Raw genomic sequence first — 23,868 nt, 5'->3', positions numbered from 1 at the left:
ATTGTAATATATATATACCTATATATATATATATATATATATATATATATATATATATATACAGGTGCCCCTGCAGGTGTACCGCCGTATGCACTGTGCGTATCAGGCTACTCAACAATGAGAGATAATTTCCCCTGTGTACTCACGGCAAATTGGCCTACCATAACTTCCCAACTCTGCACAGTATCCCATTAACTGCATGGCAGTAGGCCACTAGGCTATTTACAAGTTCCTGTAAATAGTTTGTAAACAATCAACTTATGCAGAACTATATGCACGCGCACACCTTTTGTTTGAGCAGGAGAGAGAATATGCACGCTCGCTACAGAAGTTGTAGCATTTATACAGTATATCTTGCTCTGATTCCACCCTTTGTATTGTGAGAAGCAGAGATGATAGTTGAGGGGAAAGAGGAAATAATGTCAACAGTTGGGCACTTGTATTTTGTGTCTAAATGTTCCTGCTTGTCATAGTCCAGTGAAAACATGCAGTCTATCTGGTTTATGTTTTTCTAGCAAACTCCATTGTGTATCATAAAGCGTCTTGTGAATCTGAACTGAATCTTGTGACTGAACTCACCTGTCGTAATGATGTACAATTATTACTATTATGTAGTTATCCTCTATATTAGCAACTTGGTATCATGTTTTTGCATAAATATACATGCACTTCAAAAATAGGCAACTGGCATGTTATCTGCACGCATTTTGAGCTATCTGCGTGTATGTCAACGCCGCGTAAACATACACGCCCCTTATCGTCTCACTTCCGCGTGTATGTCAACGTCAAGGATATGACACCCTCTAGGGTTAGGGTTATGGTTAGGTTATGGCGTTGATAAACACGCCAAAATGCTATTATGCGTTAGATAACACGCTAATGGCCATTGGCGTGTCATACCCAGTTCATGACATCAGTCTGATATTAGAACTTGCCATAGTGCAACTTGCTACATTGATAAGTATACAATGGCTTAGTAACAATTACAAGTAACAATATCATATTAATGAACTTTACTTTGTCTTAAAGGTCCTGATCTGTCAGTGCACTAGCAGGGCTGGGTATGGTTGGGCTATTACCATTATTATGTGCACCTGTATTTGGGGATGAGGCTTTACTGTCAGTCAGTAAATATAGCCTTTGGTATCTGATGCAATATTACAGAAATACATTCTTCATCATACAACACAACATCTAAACTGAGACAGATCCCGAGTCAACCGATCGTCCACCTCTCTCTCTCTCTCAGTATAGGCATTCTTTGGCACTTTTCTTCATGTCCTCCTTTACACCCACCCTTCTTATCTCACTATCTCTCTCTTTTGGTTCTCTCAAATACCTACTAACATATTCATGACATCTATGCAGGTGCAACATTAAGACATTAGTTGCTTTAATTTTGCTCTATTTTGAATAAATTATCTTTTCAATTTAAAACTAAAACTTTTTGTTGTGTCCTTTGTTGTGTTACAGTAACTTCCGTCAAGCTATGGGGTAAGCCCAATGTTTATGTAGTGGATATTGTGTGTGTTTGTAGTGGTTGTGGTGAAGTAATGTTAACTAATGTGATATTTAACACAAAACATACATGTGTGACAACATAATATAGGCTTTGTTTTCTGATGCAATACTGATGCAGTAATCTTTCATCATACAACACAACATCTAAACTGAGACAGAAGTTCTGATAACATGCTCAGAAAAAAAGCGATTATTCCGGTTGTTCATATAAACTGGCCAATGCGGTTGCCTTTGAACATGCAAACATGAGTGGAGTGAAGTAATGTGAAGAACTGTAATACTTTCTGTTGATTCCTTCACCAGTTGCAGTCGAAGGCTGAGGATTTTGATATTGGTTAAAGCAAGCCATACTGAACATATCAGCCAGAGGGGTAAGTAACACAAAGTGCTGTGTGCCATTATACAACATATTATACGACATATCATAATGTGGACATTAAACAATGTAATCAAGGAAAGTTAACTACTTGTCAAAAATGGGATGAGTGTCAGGTTTTCTAGTCGGACCCAAAAGCAGACCAGTAGCAGTTGCAATAACAAGTCTTTATTCCTTGTAACAAGTTCAACACAGTGCAGCAGAGGTCAATAGCAGAAAGAGCAGTCAATGGCAGGTAAATAATCCAGAGGGCAAGCAGGAGTAGTCCAGCGTTTCTCAAACTGTGGGTCGCGGAGACATGCCATGCGGAGACATGCGAACTGACGTGAAAAAAGTTTTTTTTATTTATTTTTTTATCTGTAGCCTGGGCCCAGGTAGCACCCGATGCGCAATGGACGCACTGTGTTATTCATAGGGAAGCGCTCGTGTCAAGGCAGCTTAGTTAGTCCCGACCTACATGAGATTTTGAAGGTTGTTGTGAGAGTGGTGAATTTCATCAAATCCCGGCCCTTAAAAGCGCGTCTATTCTCCGCACTTTGCGAAGAGATATTAGCTGACCAAAAGGCTGTACTGTTTCACAGCGAGGCAAGGTGGCTTTCCCGAGGTAAAGTGCTGTCGCGCATGTTTGAATCTGCAAGCACGTTCACTAATTAACATTTCTTGACGAAGCTGGCCTACCTTAGCGATATATCTTAGCGATACATTTGAGTTAAATGTCCAGTTACAAGGCAAAGACAAGACGAAGGTGAAGTTGGCCGCAGATTCAGAATGTGGTGTAGTCAAGTTTCCATTCCACCTTAAATATTGCAATTTTCTACCAACAGGGGGCAGTGCTGACTGCAAATACGCGATGACACTGGCATTTGCCTAGTAGCAGACGAACACGTAGGCTACTCCTCACAGACGAATAAAAGCCTTTTTTTCTGGTGACTCCATTGTCGACCAATCTTTAAGTAAATGATACATGCTTTCTGTCAAATAAATCGGTTCATATTGCACTTGTTTTGGAGGGGCTTTTCTGTTTCTTCTTTACATGAGCTATATTTCATATTTTACAATTTATGCACTAGATTTGATACCCATTGCTCACACATGCTGTGAGATATTACACCACATCCCGATACTACAGTCTCTGAGCTTTCATTTGACACCATGTATGGCCAATTTCGTCGTGAAAATTCACCCTTTTATTACAATTGAAATTCCATGAGCTGTTTTTCATATTCCACAATGTATGCACCAGATTTGATACCTATGGCCCAATCATCATTTGCCGTGAAATATTACACCACACCCCGAAACTACAGTCTCTGAGCTTTCATATGACACCTTGCATGCCAAATTCCATCGTGGAAAATGGCCATTTTCCTTACATTTAAGTTACATGAGCTATATATCTTATTTGACAAATTATGCACTAGATTTGATGCCTATTGCCCACACATCATTTGCCGTGAAATATTACACCACATCCCGATACTACAGTCTCTGAGCTTTCATTTGACACCATGCATGGCCAATTTCGTCGTGGAAAATGGGCATATTTCATAGATTTAATTTACATGAGCTATATTTCATATATTACCATTTGTGCACTTGATTTGATGCCTATTGCCATTGGCCATGGCCATTTTCCACAATGGATTTTGGCATGCAAGGTGTCATATGAAAGCTCAGAGAATGTAGTTTCAGGATGTGGTGTAATATTTCCCGGCAAATGATGTATGGGCCATAGGTATCAAATCTAGTGCATATACTGTGGAATATGAAATATAGTTCATGTAATTTAAATGTAAGAAAAATGGCCATTTTCCACGACGAAGTTTGGCATGCTGGGTGTCATATGAACGCTGTGAGACGGTAGTATCGGGATGTGGTGTAATATTTCACGGCAAATGTTGTGTGGGCAATAGGTATCAAGTATAGTGCATACATTGTGGAATATGAAAAACAGCTCATGGAATTTCAATTGTAACTAGATGTACCGCAGAGCGGTACAAAATATGACTGCCGCCCAGTCCAGCACATTTTTTCCACAAAAATAAATCACGCTGAAAGGCCTATATGATTCTAACTATCTCACTAAATTGCATTATCCACACTCAATTCTCACTGATATCTGCTAGACAACAAGTACCAAAACATGATTAGTTCATATATTTCACATGTAAAATTCATTTTATACAACCCCACCTCCATCTTGGCTGTTCATAATTCTGAGAAATTCTTGAATTGTGTGCATGTGTGCATGTACATGTTTATGTTATGTGTGTGTGTGTGTGTGTGTGTGTGTGTGCGTGCGTGCTTGTGTGTGTGCCTGCGTATGTGCCTGTGCATGCAAGCGTACATATGTCTATTGTGTGAGTATTGTAACGTGACTGAAATCCGGACATATATTCATTTCAGTTACGCCAGCTTATTTTTTGTATGTGGGAAGGAGACTCGGTTTCACTCTGAACTTTTAAATGAAAAATGAATGTATTGAAATGTTCACAACAGTTCACAACAGGATTTAAGACCGTGGCGTATTACCAACGTCAGGCCTAGCTGTAGGTAAGCCGCCGTCAAGGCGCATATGAACAAAGGAATCGCCCCCAAACAATAAAAAAAACTCCATTCAAACCAAACTGAAAATGTTCAACACGCAGTTGTTCGTTAACTCACTTTCGTACAATAGCATACATATAAATAGTAGTCAGGTTCAACAACCCTCTATTGAGCTCAGGAATATTAACTAAATGCAGGCTACCAGTTTTCCGACAACGTCGGTCACATAGGCCGACAACACAAAGTGAATCGTGCTCCTAGAGCATACGATCTCTAATCAAAAGAAAGAAAATGAAAGAAAGAAAATGTATGAAACGAAATCAAAAGTTAGAGTAGAGTTAGGGTCAAAATATCAACTGAAGGAGTCAGGGGTGAAAGAAGGGGTGAGACGTCTTGTTGTGTGGGCGCCGCCACGGAAAAGTAGGCTATAGTTTATTGTAACGAGGAATTTAAATGGGATTGGGGCAGCGGTAGGTATTGAGGGCAGGTGAAAGGGTTTTTGGAGGCTACAAACAGGCTTAGGGAAACCGGTCACAACAGAAAAAGTTTGTATCAAACCCGGCATCCAGCGCTGTTCGTCATAGAAAGCTCCGTCTCCCTGTGTCTTGCAGAATTCTCGGAAACGGATGTCGGGGTCCAAAAGTGCTCCCAGGGCATAGAATAATCCACCAGAGTATCCCAATAGAATCCATACGATCCTCTCCGTTCTCAGCAACTTCTCTCCTGCCGCAACTCATCCGCCATCGGCCCACACTCTCCCCGCCACAAACTTCATTCAAATAATGACAGGCCTACGCTCACTCACGTCATCGCGTCACGTCCCAACACAAACAGAACCCCTCAACTGCCACCAGTCTACGCCAAAACCCACCAGTTACTATTTAATTAATATATTATTATCATTATAAGTAGGCAGGCATAGCTGACCGCTACAGTATGTGTCATACGTATGATTACTGTGAATGTATGTGTGTGTGTGTGTGTGTGTGTATCTGTTTGTGCACATGTGTGTACATGAAATGGGTTAACATGACCCCTGGAGGCAAACATACAGAAAAAAATGGTCATCCTAGTCCCTACAGTTCTCAAGATATTCACACTGGACCCCCCTCCTTTCGGGGGGTCCAGTCCAGCGGGGGGGCTACAGATCAAAACGAAAAACGATGGTTCCATGCTATCCATGTGGGGTTACATGCCCACCAAGTTTCGTGTACCCCGGTCTTTCAGTGTCCCGGGAATCATTGACGGAAATTTGGGCATGCGAAAAAGAAATTCGCTGCGCAGCGGTCATAATAAAAGGGTGAATTTTCACGACGAAATTGGCCATACATGGTGTCAAATGAAAGCTCAGAGACTGTAGTATCGGGATGTGGTGTAATATCTCACGGCAAATCATGTGTGAGCAATGGGTATCAAATCTAGTGCATAAATTGTAAAATATGAAATATAGCTCATGTAAAGAAGAAGCCCCCCCAAAACAAGTGCAATATGAACCGATTTATTTGACAGAAAGCATGAAGGCTATCATTTACCTAAAGATTGGTCGACAAAAGGCTTTTATTGGTCTGTGAGGAGTAGCCTACATGTTCGTCTGCTACTAGGCAAATGCCAGTGTCATCGCGTATTTGCAGTCAGCACTGCCCCCTGTCGGTAGAAAATTGCAATATTTAAGGTGGAACGGAAACTTAACTACATCGCATTCTGAATGTGCGGCCAACTTCAGCTTCGTCATGCCATGCTGACGATGATGATTATGATGACTTATCAATTCCGATAATGTAATGATGTGGTTATGATAACGTAAGGCCGTGCTGTGATTATAATAACAAACAGCGTAACTTAAATGTTCTAAATGAATTATTTGCTACCCCGGTCAGCAAAAGTGTCAAATCGATGTTAATTGTTGGTCAGATTGATCAGTTTCCGTCAGACGGCCAAAATTCAACATCGATGGCATGAGTGGTGGTTGGTCTCTCAAAGTAGAGCGTCGAAAGGGTTATATCTTGGAAGGGTAAAGATGGACTAAAAGACTGTAGACTGACGGAAATGTAGGCTACAAAACATCGTCATATTCATGCACAAGCCATATACAGTAACCTATACGATAGGCTACTGGAAGACATTAAAGATAATTAGTTAATGTAGCTATAATGTTCCAAAATGTACCAGCAATGTAGTATAGACTAAGGGAATAAAATATTTCCAGCAACAGCCCTATTTATTTTGTGTTGTTTCAGTTGTCCTACAGTGATTAATGTCTACTACAATCTAGGTAATTTAGCTCTTTACACATAGGCAAATTCAGTAACTGTTTGGTGCTGCTGTCAGTTGAGCCTTGTATAGTTTAAATGATACTTCGAATTCAAGCAGAAACTCTTCTTTAATAATTGCTTGTATAAACTATAGGCTACTTGAATATGGAGATCATGTGCTCCATGGCTACCTCTGATCAGACAGAGTGATAGCCAATGAGGCCTACATCACTTTCAGTGCTCCATGACAGTTGAAAATATATGCATATTCAAGGGTAATACAAAGATTCTGTATTTAATTAGGTGTGCCCGACCGATTTGAGGGCCGCTTGGGCCAAGTATGCCAGGGCCGATTTTTGGTCCCAGTCCGCCCCTGGTAATATTATTAGCATGTAAGCCTTGTCTGCAATCTTGATTGCAATCTGTACCAGGCATTAACATACACGAATGCCCTTTGCTGTGCGTAAAGCCACAAAAATATGCTTGTGCTTACTGCGCTACACTCAAAACTTAATTTAGTCTCGAAAGTTTTGACAGAAGTAAATTTCATGTTTGTGGGTTGATGAAGTGTGGACTAACTGCTCAATTGCGTCCGAGAAAATGCTAACCACGTTGACATGACGACTATAGCGTAGTCTGTGTGTTATGAAATGTTTCGACGTGATAGCTCGCCCTCACTCATTGACTGACGGCAGGCAGCATTTGTGCAGGCAGCTACAGACACTGTTTTTGACGTGATTTAACATAATATTTTGATTGCACGGGTTGCAAAATCTGCATAAAATTAGGGAAGTGATCGAAAGTAATATTTTGACTGTGCCCAGGGCCCCTTACTGGTCCCGTGCCCCCAGTTGCTGGTTAATCCGGCCCTGGGCGCACACCACATCTGTAAATTGCTCATCCCCAGAGAATCCCTCCACCATGGCAATGATATTGCCAGATTCAGGACAGTCTGCCCTACACACACATTAAATGCATGTAGAGCTATGAGCTTGCTGTGGTGAGATACATGTCAAAATATAAGATTTTTTAAAATACACTTTTTATATTTTAATTCTTTAAAAATCCAAATAAAATCAATGATAGTACTAATACATGAAATCATGGCAGATCTGGATAGCCTAGACTCAGCCGGGGGAAAAAAACAATATATATGTGTGGCACTTACAATGACCAGAATAAATCCTTATGAATAAATGTCGTGAAAATGCCCTAAAAAAAGCTTAGGGTACTAAGGGTTAAAATATACATATATTTAAAAAGTAGAATCCATGCAAAAATACTTAAAAAACAATTATTTAATAAATATTTCAAGAAAATATACGTTATATGTGTATGTGTTTATCGGTTTCAAAGTTTCATAAATTAGACACTGATGGCACAGTGCTCTGTTTTAAGTCTTTTTTCTCAACTTTGCGCTGGTTAGTTATAAAAATATTTCACAGGGGGTACATCACTGAAAAAAGGTTGAGAACCACTGAACTAGTAATATCAAAAGTGTGAAATATATGTAGCAAATGTCAGGGATGGATTACTGCACGGGCCTACCGGGCCAAGGGCCCTGAAGCCCAAGCCTTTGCTTGGAATCAATAGGCCCTTTCACACAGAGATTACACAAAATTTGCGGGAAGAGGAGACGTCTTTTTGCCGCAACGTGTGTCTGAAAATGAGGTGAAAATTTGCCGGCCTGCTGATCTGTTCACAAGTCCCGGCGATTTGGGGAGCCAGGAGACAGGACCTATGGGTGGGACCAGCTAGCAAATTTAAACGTGACGTGCAATAGGGGGCGTGTAGACTGATATGCGTGGGCCTTATGCACCCTTCAGATGCAGCAGGTGTGTAATTTTCAAAGCCATGGCGGGAGAACCGACAACACTTTGGCTAGCTGCTGCCCACATCTTTAGTAGGCCTACCTTGCAGATGCAATTGAAGTTGCTTTGCATCATCGTGCAGTGCTATGCTTCGATAGAATCGGATTCATCTTGCGAGCAACGTCTTCGGACAATAAAAAGTAATTTGAATGAGAAATTGAAGAGAAGCAGGGAGCAGTTGCATTAAGCATTACAATACCTACTCTTGTTCAAGAGCATTATCGCCTGTCCTCGAACAATACAGCAGGCATTCCTAGCATTAAAGTCCACAATATTCTAAACAGGTGCAGTTACCAAAGCAATCGGTATACAATGCATTAAGCATTACAATAAGAAGTGTGATTTCACCGATTAGACGTCCACATTTGAATAACCGCGGACTTAGGCTGTATTTGTGAAGTCTGGCGAATGTAAATGAGTGAAGTACACAGGAAGATTAAACTATAAATGTTTTAATAGAAAGAAATGTGCTTGAACTATTTACAAGTGCAAAATGAAACATCCAACAGTGCAATGTAGGCATATTATAGCCTAACTATTTACAAACATTAACTATTTACAAGTGCAAAATGAAACATCAGTGCAACAGTGTATTATAACTATTTACAAACATACAAAAAAGACCATCCATACCAAAAATAGAGCCCTATAACTGCAAAATATGCAGTGCTAAAAAATTAAAAACAACAATATGATCAGTCCAGCTGCTGATAAGACGCAGACGGCCCGTTGTGTGACTCATCCATGTGGAAGCTGGGGAATGGTGGCGGAGGAGAGTGGTAGGACGCTGCAGCAGGTGCACGGTAGTGGCGTGGGGTGCTGTGCTCTGGTACAGGAGCTGGTATTCTTGCAATCATGTCCCGCATAAGGGAAGACTGCGACTGCATGTCCCTTTGGATACTTAGTCGGGTTGTTTCATAGGCAAACAAATCGGTGAAACACACAGGGGAATGTTATAGCCTGCAATTGCGAAAATGAGTAGGCCTACGAATTTACCTGGTTGGTTATCGGTGGCTGATTGTTGGCTTTCGGTGTTGGAATCGCTGGTGCTGGTGTCGGCGCCAGAACAGACACTGGGTGCTGGGGATGCAGGTGTCGCCTCCATGCTGCTCAGAAGAGCGACAGGGTTGGCCGAGTGGAAATATGGCCAATCCAGTCTCCCCCTGCCACTTCTGCCGTTGTGGTCATTGACGCTGTTGAATTTTTTGCAGGCTTTTTAATTTGCTGGTGACCTGCATCTTGTCCCGTGCATAGCCGAGGTCGCAGAGTTTTCCGGCCAGTCTTTCCAATAGACCATCCTTTACTGTCCCGTTCATGTGGCGCCTCACCTTATCTTCTCCCCTAAGGGCAAGGAGCGTCCGGATTTCTTGGTCTCCCCAGTGTGCCATGTTTTCTTTCTCCTTGTTGTTGTTGTTCTTCTTCGTTCTGATCAGCTGTGTGTGTTTTTAAATCTCCCGGTGGTGGGTTGCATAGCGTCACTAGACACCCCCGCCCACGTCCCCTTCCCACGCCCACGTTCCCCCTTTCCGCCTTGACCCATTCACACTGGTGGCGGAACGAAAAAACTCGGCAAAATGTCTAGGGGGCTTGGTAGTAAATTTGGCGAGACCCTTTGTCCCGCCGTTCCGCCTCGTCTATGTGAAAGGGACACTCGTTTTGCCAGTGTGAAAGGGGTATATGCTAACTCATCTTTTATTGACTTTTAATGTAAGTTGGAGATCTTACTCCCTTTAAATCCCTTCTAAAACTTTGGATTATCTTTCGGTGGACTCACATTTGTGGGCCTTATATCCTTGGCCTATGGATTAAGCACATGGCTTGTGGCTCAAGCACATGGACAACTGAATCCAGGAGGATCCTTCTCTCTAGGAGGCTACGGTAATGGCTTCTTTTGCACATGCTTTCTTATCTATCATGGATTTTGAGCACTTCTGGATTTGCCATCTTTGAGAACAACAGTGTGCAGTGTTATAGTCTTGACTTCTCACGAGTGTCTTGCAGTGGATTTGCAGTGATCTGCCTTAATAGCCTTACCACATGCCTCTCAATGAGAGGTTGGATCCCTGTCCTCTTTGTTGAACATTGCTGCCGATTAGAAACCTGTTGGGATTTTAAACAGCAGAATTTGAACTTTTGATCTCCATTTACCTTTCTTAAAACAATTTAAAATTGGAGGTGGACTCCCAGGTCAGTAACTTTATTGATGCAGACCTTCAGTGTTATTGATATAGTGTCTTAGTTGATCCCTTATATATTATTATTTCTTTATAGCACTTTGTATGTTTGGCCAGTATTGACCTTTGTTTCATTTTCTTGTTTTTTCCTTTTTTACCCCTTTTTAGCACTTGTCTAGTCCCTCCCCCTTCACCCTTTCTTTGATTTTATTTATTCACTATGATTCTTAGTCTTCAGAATCGGAACCAGCCTTTGGCAGATGTCCATGAGCAAGGTGAGTCAAGACCACAGGGTCGCCAGGGTGGTTTTCCAGTTCCTGCTACCACCCGTATAGCAAAACAATACTTTAAATTATACCAGGCTACTCACCATCTAGAAATTTTAAATTTGGCCCTTAGTAGCAATGTACTTCCTCCGGGGATGTTGAAACAAGTACTGAAATTGACTAAATTCATAAAACCAGCCTGTCCAAATTCTTCTACATCTGGCAGAGTGTCCAATATGACAGAAACTTGGATGAAGGAGATTCTTAAAATTATGATTGAGCATTACGAATCTGTAATCTCTAATGTTTCAGAGATCTGTGAGGGCTTTGACTTGGAGGCCTTTGACAGAGCAACTTCATGGGCAAAAACTAGATATAGAAAAAAATTCACGAACAGCTCCAGTGTTAAGGTTAGGGATCTTCTGTGCTCTGCCCCAGTTGATAACCCCCCTCGGAGCTCTTCTCCCATCATTCCAGTCACTTCCAGACAGCAATCAGTCATAGCGCAGGTCTTATCAATAGACCCTTCTATTCCAGATTTGCCTGATCCTGTCTCTGAGGACCCGTCTGAGTCCTCCAAGACAGGATCATGTTCAGAGAGGCGTAGTGTTTTGATTAATCCAAATGCTAACTGTTCTACTCAGGGATCTCCCTTAGACGCCTTGAGATCAGGGGTAATGCCTGTTCTAAATTTGACTCTATCCAGGAGGGACCCGGATCCTATTATGGGACACCCGGCCTCTCCTGGTATTTTGGTTGATCTTCCACTTTCTGCTGACCTTCTGCCTGGTGCTACTGCTCTGGTTCCTGATCATTCTGGCTTGTCTTGTCCTCTGATAACCCCTAACAAATCTGGAGTAGATGCTGCCTTGGACCCCCAGTCTAATCTGGATTTGATGTTATCTTTTTCCCTAGGGTTGGACGGAGTGGGTGGCGCCACGGGGGTGCCCAACGGTAACCGAAATTTGGGTGATGGAGGGACTAGGATGACTGGGTCACAAAATCAAGTCGATCACTTGACAGATCAACCTCAGTCTGAGTCCACCTCCGTAAACCATGTCGGTGCCGGGGGTTCCCCTGGGCCCCTTCCCGCTCCGCCCATCCCCTCTACTCCTCTGGTCTTTTTTCCAACTCGCCATACGAGGGCGGAAGACCAGTTTGCAGATTGGTCCCTAACGGTAACCAAGCCTATTCTATTCTTAGGCGACTTCAACTTGAGCCGCATCCCAAAATTTTCCCACCCAAATCTACAAATTGATAGCTTCCCGGGGGCGGCATTCCACCACCTCACTGACCTAGTTAAAGGAACACCTATTACAAAAGAGGTAGAATTGGTTCTGATTTCGGCCGGTATTATCAATTGCTGCAAACTTAATGAACCGGAGACGATCTGGAAACAGTTTTTGGACTTAAATCGAGCCTGTAAGGCTAAGTTTCCTAACGCACTTATCTACATAGCCCAGATTTCTTGGTCCCCATCTTTAGATCGGGGGGTGGTGGATCGAGCTAGACATTTTAATGATCGGGTCCAGAGTAGATGCAAACATTTTTTACCTACTTTAGATCCTAAGGACTTCCAGATTAATGCAAGGGATAAGATCCATTGGCTCAAACGCACCGCTGAGACCATGTTGGACTTCTGGTTGGGTTGCTTAAACTCACTGGGGGCCAAACATGTCCTTCAGGCCCCAGTGTAGACAACATCTTGAATTTATCCAGACATTTTCAATTGACATCTCCCCAAGTTGAACTGTTATCCAAAGGGCTTAGCTTCATCCCCACACCCCTAGGTTTTGATAAGGATAGATTCCGAAAGGACCTCCATTCCTACCATAGGAGATTAAAACTATTGGATTTTTTTGATTATGACGATTCTGGGGAACCTATCCCCTTCCAACTTCCCTCGACCTGGGAACCTCCCAGGGACCAAATTACACCGTCTATTATTGCACACTGTGACCGAGATATAGCCGTGATTAGCCAACGCTCCACTCTCCCCAAAACCCCGTCGAATGTCTCTATAGAACAACGTACAGCCTTAGCCGAATTGTGTAACAACGAATTACTAGTCTTTAAACCGGCCGATAAGGGCTCTGTCATTGTGATACAGGATCGGGCTCAGTATCTGAGAGAAGCGGATAGACAGCTTTCTATGACTGACCATTACACCCCGCTTACCAATTAGATCCAGGCAGCCACCCGTGAGATCCAGAGGCCAATTTTACAGAGTTTAAAAGAGCAGGGGCATATTACAGATAAACAACTTCGCTTCCTGGAGGGCCCAGACGAGCCGAGGCCAAGACTCTTCTACCTTCTTCCGAAGGTTCATAAAAAACCAGAGTCTTGGCCTCTGCCCGGCATTCCTCCAGGTAGACCCATTATTAGCGACTGCGGCTCGGAGTCATACAACATCGCAAAATTTAAAGATTTCTATCTTAATCCTCTTTCTCAGGGCCATGATAGCTATTTGAAGGATACATATGACTTCATAAGTAAAATCAAAGACTTGAAGGTCCCTTCAGACACGTTTCTATTTACTATTGACGTTACTTCACTTTATACCAATATTGACACTGAATTAGGTCTCCGAGCCGTGGCCGATGTTTTTCAGAGATTTCCAGATGCAAACCGTCCAGATGAGGCCTTACTTGGCCTTCTCCGTTTAGGTTTGACCCGTAATGATTTTTTGTTTAATGGACAATTATTTTTACAAATTCATGGTACAGCTATGGGAAAAACATTTGCCCCTTCGTACGCCAATATTTTTATGGCGTCGTGGGAGACATCTGTTTTCCCTAAATGCCCTAAGCGCCCCTTAGTGTATTTTCGCTTTTTAGATGACATCTTTGGCCTCTGGTCTCATGGTTTGGAGGCTTTCTATGAATTTACTACTATCCTTAATTCACACGATCGTACTATTAAGGTTACCAGCAACATCCACAAATCTAAAATTTAATTTTTAGACACTGAGGTGTTCTTTACTGATAGCGATTCGACGGGGCTTAAAGGTATTGGCACTAGAGTGTACTTTAAAAGTACCGATACGCATGCGCTTCTGCACAAGTCCTCCTATCACCCCAGACACACCTTTAGGGGAATAGTGAAGTCCCAGTTGATCCGATTCCATCGGATTTGCACACGGAGTGAGGATGTTGAGGTAGCAACCAGGACACTGTTTAAGGCTTTACGGGAACGGGGTTATTCGCGAAGGTTCTTGCGGGGAATTAAGGCTCAGGTCCAACATTCCTTCCAAAATGACCTTTACACTGGTAGACCAATCCCTACCAACTCCGATTTGGTGCCGTTTGTACAGACCTTTCATCGGGGGGTGACTAACTGGGGTAGAGTTATTAAGAACAACTTCACACAATTACAAGCTGAAGTCCCACAATTACAACACTTTCGCATGATTTCAGCTTTCCGGAGAAATAAGAACCTCCAAGATGCATTGGTGCATACTAGACTAGACCGTCCCGCCCGTGAAAAGGGACCTTTCTTCTCAACCCATTTCATAGTCAATTCTTGCACGGGTAAGGGTGCTCCTGTTAACCAGTCCATCTCCCCAGATACACCTAATGTAATCTATGCTATTAAGTGTCGCTCCTGTGGACTCCTTTACATAGGAGAAACCCAATCTTCAATCAGGGTACGGGTTAAGCAACATTTGTATTATATTCGGATTCAAAAGGATCGCATCTTGTACAATCATTTCCAAACTCATCCCATGGAACAGCTCTCCATCATTGGCCTTCAGTCTAACTCTTCCTGGAACAAAAATCAAAGATTGAATTTGGAAAGAAATTGGATTTTGAAGCTAAATACTATTACACCTTGGGGCTTAAATGAAAAATGGTGATCTCATGTTTGGTGACCTTAGTAGATCTATAGATCTTGTCATTTTGAACATTCTGCATTTCAGAGGGTGTTAATGTTATTACTTGCATATGACTATGTTATTACATGGTTATATACTTATGGTATGTTTTGCTAAATAAAAGTGACTCTTTGAACTGGCTCATTTTGTTCTGGATGGTATTTCCTGTGTTAATTGTATCTTCCTGGTTGTCTAATATCACATGTTGTGTATTCTATTCAGTGTACTAGATCAGATGGCTCTGGGGGACTCAGGTTTGTTTTTTTCTTGGGGGGGACCCATTGTGTATTGAACTTTATAAAAGGCTTTAAAAACAGTGGTATTGATACTTATTCAGCACCTTAACATAGAAACAACGTTAACCTCTTTGGGAGGCGAAAGATGTAGATGCTGCCTCAAAACTCTCCAATTAACCCTTAGAACCCTAAGCTGTTTTTAGGGCATTTTCACTACCTTTATTCATAAGGATTTATTCTGGTCATTGTAAGTGCCACACACATATATTATATATTGTTTTTTTCAGGAGAGTTTAGGCTATTCAGATCTGCCATCATTTCATGTATTAATACTAGCATTGATTTTATTTTGATTTTTAAAGAATTAAAATATAAAAAGTGTATTATAAAAATTTTATTTTATATTTCGACATGTATCTCACCACAGCAAGCTCACAGCTCTACGTGCATTTCATTTGTGTGCAGGGCAGACTGTCCTGAATCGGGCAATATAATCGCCATGTTGGAGGGATACTCTGGGGCTGAGCAATTTACAGAAATATTTGCTGTGTGATTTACGGAAATAAATGCCATTTTTTATTTAGTGATGAAAAATGACCTTTCTGCGCTCCATATCTGTGACATGAACTGATCTGACCTGACTTGACCCGAGGTTGCATGTTAGCCTGCGTGCCTGTGTGTATGCAGTCATAATAATTCTCAACTCTTTACTGCATTGCCATGAACAAAGTAAAGGCAAAAAAGGTGTTTATTTGTTGAACAAATTGGGATGCAATGTGAGCCTTGAATTGGATGCCATGCAGGAATTTGCTAGGATCTCAAAACCGGAATATGAACATGCTTTGCCATAGAGAAACACATGATAGCATTGGATTATAAACATGCTTTGCCACAAGAACAGACAAAAACGTGGGGTAAGTCCAGCTATATGAAGTTATTATTTTGCTGTCACTTCGTCTGTTTTATAACCCAGAAGGATGTACTTGGTATCAAATGATAGCTCTGAGTCTCCTCTTTCATCTGACATGCGTGGCATATCTATGCGATCACGGGTCCGCGAGTAATTCAAACGAGAGTAATGAGTGTGCAGCGTTGGTTTGTGTACATGACGTTATTATTTTGCAGTCACTTCGTCTGGTTTTATAAGCCAGAAGGATCGATCGATAAACATGGTACCAATGGATAGCCCTGTGCCCCCTCTTTCATCTGATATGCTTGCCATATCGATGCGATCACGGGTTCGCGAGTAATTCAAACTAGAGTAATGTGTGTGCAGGTGAACGCAGAGAAGTATAGACTGTAAATATGATGCAATTTGATTTAATTTCATGATTTTTTTTAATTTTCATACTTGATCGTACAGACAAGTGTGTAGTCTCGTTGGAAAGCCCCACTTCTGCTCTGTCGTGCAATAAAGGTTTCATCTCGCTGCGATGAACCATTCCGGAGCAATGTAACAGAGAAGAAAGGGTGTGTTTTTTGACGCACTTTGCGTCAATCGGGTTCTAAGGGTTAATAAACATACTGGTTTTTGCAAAAAAAAAAAAAAAAAAAAAACCCCATATACCCCTTTGCCTCAATATCAACAAATCAGGATGTAGGCTATGAATCGTTGAATTTAGTATTGGCCACCCCAAAATGCACCAGAATGCAGGAAATCACATCAAACAAATACATTTTTTTCTGGGGGATGACCCCCAAATGCCCCCTCCCATTCATAATCCGTCCATGGCAAATGTCATTCTCATTGCAAGGTCAAAGTTTTAAATCAAACGTGTCTGAATGTATGTTGTATAAGTAATTCCCATATTAATCCTCATCATAAATGCTACATGATGTGATTAGGTGATCATTTGAATGCCTATTGAGCTCACCCATGTGATAAACCAGGGCTTGAAGACCAAGAGCCGGCCAGAAAGAAGTCTGCTGGTCAGATGGAGAGAATGAAAGAGATGTTGGAGAGGGAGTGGGGGAGACGGGAGTTGGGTGTCACACAGAGATTTCAGCGTCATCTATAAGAGAATCTGGTAAGATTATACTTTAAAAGTTTCACAGAGTGGCTTGTACTGCCTTTAAAAGAAAAAAAGAAAAGATTTTGACTGATTTTTTTTTTATCATTTAAATGTAGGCCTGTTGTCCTGCAAGCTGTGCAATTTGTCCAGTTATGAATGTAAAAAATTGTAATTGCATTTCATGTAAACTATTCTGTTGTTGATGTGCTATGGCAGGGATTCCCAAACTGTGGTACGCGTACCCCCGGTGGTACGCGAGCTGCTTCTAGGGGGTACGCGAGATGAAAAGGGCTATGGCGGACAGGTAGCCTATAAAATGAAAATTTTACATCTTTTGTAATTAATTCATGAATAAATACATAATTTCGAATCAGGTCATAATGATATGAAAACATGAAATTAAAGGATATCATTTATAAACTCTGTATGTGTTCATCAAAAAAAGGCCAGCTTATTAAACATGACGCCTGGAATAGCTAATAGAATGCGTTACTTTTGAATGCGTTGGATGGTCCGTGGGGGTAAAGTTTCACGGATATAACAGGTTTTTGAAAACAACAAAAACAGAAAGGAGGGAAGGAGCAAAGCTAGGAGTTATTTCAGATGGGCAAGAAAGGTAACATTAAGCTAGGCTTTACATTTAACAAACTAAGGTAGCCTAAGTTTAGCCTTTCTAGGCTGTATAGTGTTGTACAAACGAATACATCCTTGTCATGCGTTGTTGTAGGCCCATTATAAGATAAGATATTGTATGTGGATGTTAGGCTACTATGCAGGCTAATTTTCATAACTTTTTAACTGACCAAATGCACGCACCTAAAACCGGGAAACGGACAAATATTGTCAACGCTGGGGGGTGTTATAGAATGCGTTACGTTTTTAGGCTATGTGTTTATGTGTCGGATGGTGGGGGTACGCGAGCCGAGTCGGAATGTAGGCGGTGGTACGCGGGGGGAAAAGTTTGGGAACCGCTGTGCTATGGTTATTGCCAGCAGTAGTTCCTCATTCATTTATGTTTGAATCCCCCCAGGGTCTGAAGCTGATGTGCATGACCTTAACCGATCATAAAAGTCGTCTGGTGGATGAAGTCATCAGGAATTGCCTCAGACCTACCTGTAGATGACTTAGAGGAAATGGGTGAAAATGAATGAATTGAAGTCCTATCTAAGGAACGAAAAAAATATAGCACACTGCCACTAGTACTAATTTGTTATTTGTCAGCAAAGTTCAGTTTCTTTTTCCTCAGCAATTTTTGGCTTATGATTCCTGGGACACTGGGGCACATGCATGTCGGCATGTACTGTAGCTCCTCGAGTCCATCTGGCTCCACACCTCCATCTATAGGCTAACAGAGGGAACAAGCAGGGCTTTCACAAACAAACTGACACTCATACATACATGGTCGGGCACACAGATGCCCACACACGCATGTGCAGATTGCGCACACATACATCAACAAAAATGTTAGTTTCAACAATCATTCAGTACCCAAAGGTAGAGCATGTGATGTGTGGTTTTCAAAGAGTTGAAGGAATGGGAATGGAGAGAAATTGAGAAGCATGATTTAGTTTATGTGGGGAGAAAATGCAGGGAAGAGCGGCTATGTAGTACATCTAGTTCACTTTTAACATTATAAAATGATACACTGTGCAGTGTGCATGCAACCTATATTTATGTTGTAAGTCACTTTGGAACAAAGTGTCTGCTAAGTAACAACAACCATAACCATATACCAGCAAATGTAATCCGAGTATATGTTGTATGTGTGTATATACTGTGTCTTTCTGCTGCTGACTGTGAAGATCCTCTCTTCCCCATTCCTCTCCTGTTCCATCACTGTCATTCCTTCACCATTTCAACTCAGGTTTAAGTTGATGTTCTTTTCTTTCTCATGCATTCACCTGTGTCAGGTTTATTTGATTAGTTGAGAATATTCAGTGTAATTGCACTGTTTATTCAACTGTTATAATTTACAGTTGTATTTCATTAAGGTTTTAACTTACATTTAGTTTGACTGACAATTTATTGTATTAGTAATAAAGTCTTCATTCATTAACCATTCATATAACTTCTCATGTGACATGCCATGATCTAACAACTGAGATGCGTTCAAATTCGCAAACATAGGAGAACATTTGGAACATTTGCAAACAGTTTTCTGCTTGCCTTGAGTTTTCTGCAAACGTTCGCAAACAGTTTGAAAAGGTATAGTTCTCCGCGACCATGTTGGGAGAGTTACTGTTGAGATGAAATGCTTACACAAAATCCGGTGGAATGAAATGACCCTAACCGCCCCAATAACTGCCTCTTCTCTATGTTAATAATCTGAGAAATGTTACCGCTGCCTGAAGTCCAGCATGGACAGAATGCAGAAAAGTTTCTACCCTCAGGCCATCCGTGCTTTAAATGTGACTGTATCCATATAAAGGCCTTATGACACTAACTGAACTGATTTTATGCACTTTTGATTTATCTTCTCTTCATTCATCTATTTAACTCCACCATTTTTCCACTCGCAGATCAATCTGGTTTCTTGCGATAAAGAAAAATTGGAGCCGTCAAACGAATGGCCAATCAGCGTTGGTTTTGAGGTGGGTTTAGGTTATGGGTAGCCTATAGAGCTGATAAGTCCCGCCCATCCGTTTAACCCCCAGTGGACCTCTAGATTGAAAAATCGTCAATGCAAGTGAATGTGAGAAAATAATTATTTTCTGGTCCCGTTTGAATTGTGCCATGAATGTGAACATATGTTGTCTGTGAATTTTTAATATAATTTTTCATGTTACGAGTTTGACAGTATAATATATGATTCTTCGGCTATCAGTTGTGGAAAAGACATAACGAGAAAGACTACATGTCGCCTGTGACGTGAGCTAGCTCTAATCGCTAACATTAACTGAGATGCTAGTTTTTGTAACGGCAGGAATAAACACACATGGTAACAAAAATATTAGAAACATGTCTAGCTTCACTCAACACATTAACACTATGATACAGTGTGATTGTAAAGTTGTATGGTTCACTGTGTTCAAAGTCGATCTTAATAACCCTCTACATCTCGACCAGCTGATGGTTGTTATGGGAAACTAGTTAGTTGTCATCTAGCGGAAAGTTGTAGTCCACAAAGTGCTCTCACACAAAGTTTAACCGCATCAAACTTCTACCCGCTCAATTGTAGCATTCTTTACACGAAAATTTATATTAAAAATTCACAGACAACATATGTTCACATTCATGGCAAAATTCAAACGGGACCAGAAAATAATTATTTTCTCACATTCACTTGCATTAACGATTTTTCAATCTAGAGGTCCAGCGGGGATAGCGGAAAGGGCGGAACTTACCAGCAATATAGCTTATGGTTGTATTTTCGTCGACGTTCTGTATGTCATACGCTTCGTTGATCTGATTGGTTGATTTGACCCGTCTATCACCAACATAGTGATTCGGGATGCACGATGATATCGGTCTGACATCGGTATCTGCAGATAAAAGCTTCATAACTTAATTATTGGCATCGGCCGATATGGACATTTCTGCCGATGTGCCTAGCCGATAAGGTGACCTGTTAATTATGCACACGCGAAGCAAATGTTTACGTTACTATGAGCGCCAACAACATCCTTCAACATGGCTGTGTGGCAGTATTTCCAAATTCCGGAAACTGATAACAAAATTGCTATTTGCAAGGCTTGTAATGTACCAGTGATGCGAGGAGGGGTAAAACGATACTCTTTTAACGTTACCAATTTAATTACACATCTTAAGAGCCATCATCCTGAACTCTACAGTACAAAGCACTAAGACAGAAAAAACGGCACTAGCTAAAACCGTGACGACGCATTGCTGAGCTTTTGTTTACGTTAGCTAACATTAGAAACCTAGCGTGAGTTTTCATGAAGTCCAGAACAAAGGCTAGCTGTAAAGTTACTAGCCTATGTGTTGTAAGTCTCATTCATTTTACTCTACAGACCAACATTTTAAGTTTACAGCTGCATTTCTGTTAATTTTGAGAACAATGTGCCATATTGTCAACAACACAGTTCTTGGGGAACTGTCTTGTAGGTTTCTCAAAGTGTGGTCCGCAAGCTATCCCAAGTGGTTCGCGAGCAGTGTTTCAATATTGAAACAACCTGTATGTAAATTGTGATGTCACGAGAGGCTGCGTTCTGGAGGGCCGCTACATTCCCCTGAGATGGCTGCAGTCACAGACAGCGTTGGAAACTCCACCCCTCAAACACACGATATCCCAACACACCTGAGACCGATCAGGGCCTGATGAGCTGGAGGGCTTTTTAAGGCCCAGAGACACAGTTGGTGTCAGAGTGGGGTTTGGGAGACAAGCTCAAGTTGTGCGCTCAGAGGAGCTACAGACGGGCGAAGTGGCACTTTCCACGTGAAGTACTGGAAGACTGGAATACTTACCTAAAGACTGGAATACTTACCTGAAGACTGGAATACTTACCGCCGGATTGGCCACGGGCTGCGGTGCTGTCTAAAGTAAGGCTGAAGACTTGTTTTCAAGAAGAGATTTACCTGAGGGAATCGGGACTATGATTTCACGTTTGAAGAGACATTGTTTAAGTTTTGACGGTTGAAAGATCAACCTTTTCCTTAGTTACCTTTTTGTAGTGATGGCGAACTGAAGCTTTCTGAACCAGTGAAGCTTTCAATCCAATTGTATCGAAAAAAGGTTCACGAAAGTTCACGGAAGTGTTTCAGACATTAGCATGTCTTTGAGTCGAAGATGAATAAATGTTGAGCATGAATTAATGGATAAATAAATAAATAATGTCATAAATAGGCTTAACTAAGCCTATTTTGTACCCTGCATAAATACAAATGTAATTGCCTTCTCTACAAAAACAATAAAGGTAGTATTCTGGCTGTGAACATTTCTTGTTTTCGTAAACAAAGGGCTTTTCTCAATATGCGTTCTTTTCTATACTTGTGTTCTCATGAACTTGAAAATCGTTCTGAAACGTCATCAATCACCGCCGAAGTACTGTTCCAATTCACAAGTTCGCATTTATTCAAGAACGCATAACATTCCCGGAAGTGTTCTCGAATCGTTGGTTTTAGCAAGGATGCATCGGGTGGTGACTTGGTGGATTGAAGATTCCACAATGCATTACGTCAGCTCAGCCGTGACACTCACATAAGAGAAATGGCAGCATTGATACATAATAGGCCTACCTATCATAATTGCTGCTACAATCTGATCCATGTTTAGGCTATAAACGGTAGGCTACAGGCTTCACAACTAACGTTAATCATAACTGTCACTTAAACTGCGAACTTCAAACGTTGTTCCCGCCATCGGCAAGTGAATATATTCTTATTAATATTTAATAATAAAAAAAAATCAATGAGAAACAAACTTAAACAAGCTGGTGAATTATATATTTTATTGTAAATGTCAGAAATACTGGGTAGACCAATAGAGCAATAGGTAAATGACTAGACTCCCGAGCTGTTCCGAGAGAAGCTGCCGTTGACAAGAACGCTGCTGTCTCAAACTGCAAATTGAGCGTCCTGTGTCCTCGCGTTCTCCAGAGTCTGGACTCACGATCTTAACTTTTCAAGTTCGAACTTTCAAGAACGGGAGACCGTTCTTTAGTGTACTTTGTATTGAGAAAAGCCCAAATACATCAATTTAGAAGGGAGGAATAAAGAATGGGCATGCACATTGCACACACATTTCTGTGATTATATTGAGTACGTAGCCTAGACCAATTGTAGTCTGGGTTGTGTTGTAACTGTGCGATTCAGTCCTGCCCGCGGAACAGACGCACTTTAGAACGGGAGTCAAGCGTGCTGATAATTGAGCTAAAAGCCCGGGCTATAAGCTGTCGTGTCAGCAGCACTATTGACTCTGTTGGCTCTACTTCTTCAACAACCCACAACGGCGCCCCCCCGTGTCGCGCAACTTTAATGCTTTGAATTAAATTTCGAAGCAGTCACGTGGGTGTGTGTGAAACGAAGCTTCGGACGTCACTGATCACGTGATTATCACAAAACGAATCAAGCTCCGATACAAAGCTTCACTCCAAATTGGTTCATGTCTTCGATACGCGCTTCGAAGCAGGGGGTTCACGGGTAACATCACTACCTTTTTGAACTTGGCATACCTTTTTGATAATTCCCAAGAACTTTATTAAAAACCTTCGTTGTACTCTAAATTTGTGTCCTTGCACTGCTGAACTGTCCCGCCGAGAGCCGTGTAGCCTCTCATGATATCACAAAATCCAAACAGTTCTGTAACACTGCCTATGTACGCCAGTTTAAATCATATAAATCTTCTGACACAATAAGCAACTCAAAGACAATAAGCAAGGTCATTCACTGAGTAGGCCTGTTGTGTAACTATACTGTTTAAGTAGGTCTACTCTTTTTTTTTTTTTAGCTAAGTGGTCCTTGGTCTGAAAAAGTTTGAGAAACACTGTTGCAGGCTACTGTTCAAGTATGACATTTACAAGTTTATGTGAAAATTTTAGGCTACTTAATAAATGTGCCATATTTGAAATAATTTAAATATTTTTCATGAGTGAATGTCTATTTCTAAAATGATACAGGTTTGAATCAAAGTAAAGTTTTTAATGTCCCTTATCGACAGCAAGTAGCCTACACGATCATAATAACAGGTTAATTGTAGTACAGGAGAAACTTTTCAATTAATAAAAATAGAGGTGAATTTCGGTATCGGCAATCGACCAAAATGAGCTCGTAAAGATCGGCA

The 23,868-nt window shown here is 41.3% G+C and overlaps 1 long non-coding RNA gene across 1 annotated transcript; it reads left to right on the top strand.

The window, feature by feature from the left end:
- The first annotated feature begins 89 nt into the window (after positions 1-89).
- LOC143128738 (uncharacterized) lies at positions 90-22,454 on the top strand. The gene is made up of 5 exons (XR_012987988.1): positions 90-1,368; positions 1,474-1,494; positions 1,825-1,892; positions 17,008-17,144; positions 18,160-22,454. It is a non-coding gene; the product is annotated as an uncharacterized LOC143128738 (long non-coding RNA).
- The last annotated feature ends 1,414 nt before the right edge of the window (positions 22,455-23,868 follow it).

Source organism: Alosa pseudoharengus, unplaced genomic scaffold (genome assembly GCF_046254945.1).
Source record: "Alosa pseudoharengus isolate Yale_2024_CS ecotype anadromous, Long Island Sound unplaced genomic scaffold, YU_APseudo_1.1 YU_APseudo_1.1_scf_1, whole genome shotgun sequence".
NCBI lineage: Eukaryota > Metazoa > Chordata > Actinopteri > Clupeiformes > Clupeidae > Alosa > Alosa pseudoharengus.
This window is presented reverse-complemented; position numbering and strand designations above follow the sequence as displayed.